We start from the raw sequence: 6,419 nt of genomic DNA, 5'->3' as shown, positions 1-6,419 counted from the left end.
TGCACTGTGTGTGCGTGCATGTGCATGTGTGTGCACTGTGTGCATTTGTGCACTGTGTGTGCGTGCATTTGTGCATATGTGTGCACTGTGTGTGCATGCATTTGTGCGTGTGTGTGCACTGTGTGTGTGCGTGCATGTGCATGCACATGCATGTGTGCACAACCTCCCTTTGCTGCTCTGGGTCTCTGCTCAGCCCAGCTAAGTGTGGAGAGTTGTTCCCTGCACCCTTAGGGCGGTTCATCCTGAGATCTTTCAGGCAGGGAGGACCTATGGAGCCAGAGCAGGAGGCAGGATGACTTGGGCCTTTTTAGTATATGTGCTGCCGAAGCGAGCACTGACTTGGGCCTTTTTGCGAAGCAGTGCCAACCAGACAGGTCTTGTGGAAATGGAGGATTCTTGGACATGAGTGGCTGGAGGTAAAGAATAAAAGGTATTTTGGGGGACCCACTAAAGTACACATTTCATGCTAAAATTTCACAATTGTTCAGTAGTGAGTGAGGAATCTTAGAAGGGTTTGAAGTACAAGACGGGGCTAGTGAAAGTGTCTGGTGGGCCAAGGACTGGGATCAGCTAAGATTGCCTCCCAACCTCACCATCATGCCAAAATGGTAACAAGAGGTCATTTGAGGGCTCCTCCCTCCCCCACAGCTAGGACTTAGGAGAGCACCCCAGCCCAAATGGAAGTATCTCCCTCCCCAGGAGTGCACCACCATCAGCTGCTTGGGCCTCTGGTTCATTCTGCTGCCCTCCCAGGTGTGACCACTCATTCATGGTCACTGCCTCCTGGGTGTGTCCACAATGTCTCCCTGCACCACTGCAGCTCACCCCACCTGCTCCTCACTGGGACATCCTGATGCTTCCCAAGGCCTGGGGTGAGCCTGTAGCTTGCCCACCTACCTCACTTGCCACAGCTGGAGGCTGGGACAGCCATGCTTTCTCCGAGGTCCCTCAGAAAACTTCCAATGCGCCTAAAACTGGCCAGAGCAGGAAATGAGTGGGGCTATGTAGGCTGCAGTACTCCAGCTAGCTCATTTTTCCCAACCCTGGAGCAATACTTTAGCTCCCTCTCTTCTTCTGCACTCTCTCAGTATAACTGGACCATAGCCCTGCATCCTGGAGCCTGAGCCATCTCCCTCCCTCTCCTGACAGCTAGCGTCCCTTGCCCACTTCTGCACAACCAGATTTCACATGCTCCAAAGGTGTCCTTGTAGATCTTTGAGTCTTTTGTGAAAATATTATTTATTTACTCACTCAACTTCTATTGGGAAATTAGTATTTTGCAAAGCACTGTGCTAAATAATAGTAAAAAAGGTAAGATGTAATCTTTGCCCTCAAGGATGTCCTTTTCTTGGGAAGGAGGGGACTGGAGAGTGATGTAAATAGGCCATTACCACACAGTATGCAGCATCCCATGAGAACACAAAGGCTAGAAACCTCTGTGGTAAGATGTGGTCAGACAAAGCTTCCAGAAAAAGGTAATTTTAAAAATGGATGATTGGCAGAGAGCCACTTAGAAACTGACATGCCCCCAAGTGCAGTGGGCCCAATCCACTGAAATGGATTATGGACAGATCTGTGAGTTCCTCCAGCAGACAAGCAAAAAGACTTAAAAATGACCCAGTGTGGAATAAAATGAGAAGGATAAATCAAAGCAAACTGAAGTTTGGAATGGTGATGCTGGAAAAAGATAAGGTCATTGATAGGCATGGAATTCAGCAGGGATATCCATGTGAAGATGGGGTAAAAGATGAGGTGTTAAATACACAGAGATTCCAATGTTCAGAGAGGAAAGTGGAATACAGTTCAACAGACTGTTTTCACTGCAGGCTGCATCCTGCCTTGTCCACTAGGGCACCATGTGCAGGCCAGTGGGGGTGGACCAGGGAAATAGAGGATCTCCTGACAGTGAAATATCCTTGCTGTGCAGCACTCCGTGTTGTGAAATGGGAAGAATATGGGATTTACAGCCAGAAGACTTGAATTCGAGGCTTCTCGTTACTAGCAGTGTTGTTGGCCAAGCTAAGTAACCAACAATTATGACACTCTGCTTCTACATCTGCACAATGTAAATAATTCAAATGCATAACTCTAGGCTTGCTGTAACAATCAAATGAGATCGTTAAAATGAAAATGTTTTGCAAGATGTAATGCATTCTACAAATGTTAGCTATGATGATTGCTATGTCATTTTTCAGCTTGCTCTCTTTCCCACCAATATTATTTTAGTCATGGAGTTGATTTTTTCCCCCTGATATTTTAGATGGGCACATTTATCACAGCGGCTTCTCTGATTATAGAAGTAACCATGCTCTGCTTACATAATTCAAACATAATGGAAATAGATAAGAGAAAAAGAGAGCAATTTCCAGGTCCCACCCCCAGAGATAACCAGAGTGGACACATCCTCTTTTGGGACAGCTTACCTTGTTTATGAAACTGCTCTTTCCACAAAGCACAACAAAGGAATGTAAGAGAAACCACCATATTTTTGTTTCCCTCTGTCCCTTTAAAGTTTATTCAGGGGGAAACTTTCTTCTGCTACTGGCTGAGAAGTTGACAGGCTCCTCAATTTTCTTACTCAGTTTTTAGGTACCAGCCTATCAAGCAATCATGAAGTACAGGATCCAATCAGAAATTAGGCATCCAGCCCAAGATTTTATTCATCCGTTCAGCCTTTGTTCAAAAGAAAGACTTTTCCTTACCTGAAGGTGGTGGGTCTGGTTTTCTTTCTCTATTCTCCTCTTTCCTACTTGCTCACTTGGCAAAGTCAAGGGGTTGGGAAAAGAAGAGAGGCAAGAAAGACAGAGCCGTTTCCTTGGCTGCTGACTGGGGCTCTCTGAGCAAAGGCTTAGAGCCAAGACCTTCTCTCCTGGGTGTTTCTGAGACATTTTGGAGGGCCTCCGCTGGGCCCTTCAGGCCTGGGTGATGCTTCTTCAACTGGCTGGAGCCCGCTTCACCCCTTCGGTTGAGACTTCAATGGTAATGCCCAGTTCCCATTAATATATATGTAAATGTAATTTTTTACAAAATGTTATCATATAATGGACATAGTTTTGCAATTTTTTTCATGTCAGTACCGGTAGGTCCACCTCATTAGCATAGATTGGTGTAGTTTAGATAGCATATAGCCTCTAGATGTCCATCAATTCCATTGTGGTTTTAGGACAATGCTCCTGGTACAGAATGGTCATCTAAGCCAGGTTTAGACTTTGGCAGGGCAATGGGGTGGTGGCCAGGGGCCTGGGCTGGTCTGGGCTGCAGTGAGTCGGTGGGTAAAGAGTGGTGGGTGGTAGGTGGTGGAGAAGGAGGGTGGAGGGAGCAGGACAGAATTCCCTGAAGGGCTGTAATTAGAGGAGCTGCTCCACAGAGCTACACCCAGTCCCTGGAGTGCACTGAGAATTTAAATTACGGGATGGGACTAAAGGTGCAGTCCTCCTACCTTTTCTCAGGTCCTAGATCCATCTCATCATTGTTTAATGGTCCAAATACATCTTGGAAAAACACTTTTCACCTCCAGGCCCTGCTAGTCTCCCTTTCTTTCCCCCTCAATGCTTGGGTTGGGGGAAAGAGGAGGTAGGTAGGGAATGTTAGTAATTGGGGTTAATGTTGAAGCAGGAGGGAGGATGTTACTCAGGGGAAATAAGGAATATCAGGAAACCTGAATGGGGGAGCACTTGGGTGGTTCGGTTGGTTAAGCGTCTGACTCTTGATCTCAGCTCAGGTCTTGATCTCAGGTCCTTAAAAAAAACAAATACAAAAACAAAACCCAAATGGGGGGAAGTGGGAAAGAAAGCAAGGGCAAATATTTTAAATCATTCTAGTTTTTTCCTCTCTTTCCTTTTCTCCCTCTGCCCCACTACTTCAAATAGGGATAGGCGAAAGTTTTTATCTTAGCTCCAAAATTACACAGCTTAGAGAAATAAGCAAACAAAAAATAAACCACTAATGAAGCCTCACTCATGACCATTATCACATTTCCTTCATATGTTCATACCTTTTTCGCCGTGCAGCTCATCAAGGGCATAAGTCATTAACTATCTGATTGTCAGGGGTTGCAAACATCTAGCGCAGATGTGCAGAGTGGAGATGCAATCTCATGAAATGGTTGGTTTTCATGGAAACGATGTTGGAGAACGGCTTCCATCTCAGGCAGAGCTGTTCACCAGGGAGGATCAGCCAGTGTTAGATTTTTAAAACTGAAGAGGGAATCTGCAAGGTAATGCAAGACAGGTGCTTCAAAAAAGAAAGATTTGAAAGTCAAAGGATTAAGAAAGGCAATTGGGAAAACTGGTAACCCTAGGGGATATTTTTGTAAAAACAGGTCTTTGTCTGACCAGACTGTAAAATCAGCCATGAAGTTTGCTGTATTATACAAAAGTTCACCCCCTCCCCAAGTAAATAATTCACACATTCTTGGTTTATTCTGACACTTGGCCCATATTATTATATAATATAACCTGAACCCTCTTAATATAAGTTAAAGATTTAAGGGAGTTTTTCGCATTATCTAATTTCATTTTTCCATATAGATCCCAAACATTTAAAAAATTTAATTAATATGAAATTTTGTTCCCCATTGGAAGTGGATTCCATTTAAGTAGCTCTTTATGCTCAGAGAATGAGGGCCTCTTATACGGCATACATGCACAAAGAACAGCATATTTTCAACCTTTAGGAACTGATCATTCCCCAGGTTGTTAAAAATGGGAGGAGGGCTTTTTCAATCTAATAAAATTCTCATTCCCCGGAGTTTTCATGACCTAGATAGGAGGGAGTTCAGTAAGAGTCTTAGCTTTCCACACTTTCCTTCAACCCAGCAGTGTTCCACTACCGAACATCTTTTCTGCATACCAAGCTCTAAGAGAAGCATAAAGGAAATGTAAAGTAGTAAAAACAAACAAACACACAAACACGTAATTCTTGTTCTCAAGCAGATTGTGCTACAAACATACACATTTATTTATAAACTCCAAATAAAGAGCCTTTAGAAAATATAAACAACCTTAAACACAGCTTGTTAGAACTTGTCCAGAACCGAAATTTATTCCTACAGGACGTTTTGTTTTCAGGCAACGGCTGGTATGTGAAAACAGCTCTTGCATTAGCAGTGGTAACCATTTTAGTCATGGGAGACAGAATGTAATAATTTCAAAAGGAAAAAAATGAAGTTGCTTCTAAACAGAACTCTGTGACAGGTTCCCAGTACCTTGGCAACCGTCATACATAGCTAAGCCGGGGTGCTGTATGGTAGGAGCTCAGGGCCCATGGGGTTTGGGGGAAGTACAGTGTGAAGGGGCATTGGGAGGAGGGGCTTGCCAAAACTGCCTTCTGAGCATCTTTGGGCAATTGAAATACTTTGGTGCCAACTGGGCTAGACTTGGATCCTAGATCTGTCACCTATTCATCATGAGCCTCAACTTTCTTTGAGCCTCAACTTTCCCATTTTTCATCTGGGTGTTGTCTGAGTGATAAACTAAATAAAGCAGCTGAGTACTTGATTTATAGAAAGTGCTCAATAAAAATAGTTCTCTTACCAGCATCATTATCACTATTAGTAGTATTTATTTTATAGCCCAGAGTTATGGAATAACTGATATTTTTTCAAAGTGAACTCTAGTAAATTGAAGTTACTAAATTGAATTTTAGTATTGTTTTGTTGATAACAACCCAAATTCTACGTTTCTTACCTCCTCTTGTCTCAAGAATTGTGATGCCCAAATTGTTCATCATAGATATTTCCCTTTCTATTGAATCTTTCCCATTAGCATACAAACAAGTTCCAGAATCTCAACACTTTTCTCTTGTGCCCACAGAAAGTGCTCCCATTTCTCTGCTGCTCCTTAGAGCATGACTTTGCAAAGGACTAGTTTGGTCTTTCCATCTTTACTCTCACTTCTCATTTTCTCATAAACCTTCTCAAATCACATTCCTGTCTCCACAATCCCAATTCCTCTTGTCAAGGTACATGTAATTTCCTTGTTTCCAAATCCAATGGCCCCTTTTCACTTGACCCTTCAGTAGCACTTCACGCTATTTCCTTCTCTTGAAGCATTTATCTTAGCTTCCATCCTTCACACAGAAGCCAAATGATCTTTTTACAAATGTGAGTCACATTATGCCATTCCTCTTTTTAAACCCTTAAATGACTTTCTACCACGCTTAGAATGAAAGCGTCATTTGATCCTATGAGACCCTTTATGATCTGGACCCTGCCTACCACCTCCCCACATTTATTCCCTACCACCCACTACACCCAGCAGCGCTGGCCTCCCTTCTGTTCCTCTGTTCTGCCCTGGACCTCTGCTTTTCTATTCCCTCCATCTGGAATCTTGATCTTTCTCAAACGCTAGTTCCTCAGACAGGGCTTCCCTGACCACCCAATCAAAAGGAACCCCATTACTCTCTATCCCATAACCTAT

This window comes from Phoca vitulina, unplaced genomic scaffold, assembly GCF_004348235.1.
Source record: "Phoca vitulina isolate PV1807 unplaced genomic scaffold, GSC_HSeal_1.0 scaffold86, whole genome shotgun sequence".
In the NCBI taxonomy this organism is placed as follows: Eukaryota; Metazoa; Chordata; class Mammalia; order Carnivora; family Phocidae; genus Phoca; species Phoca vitulina.
The sequence above is the reverse complement of the archived record's forward strand: the minus strand, read 5'-3'. Positions refer to the sequence as shown.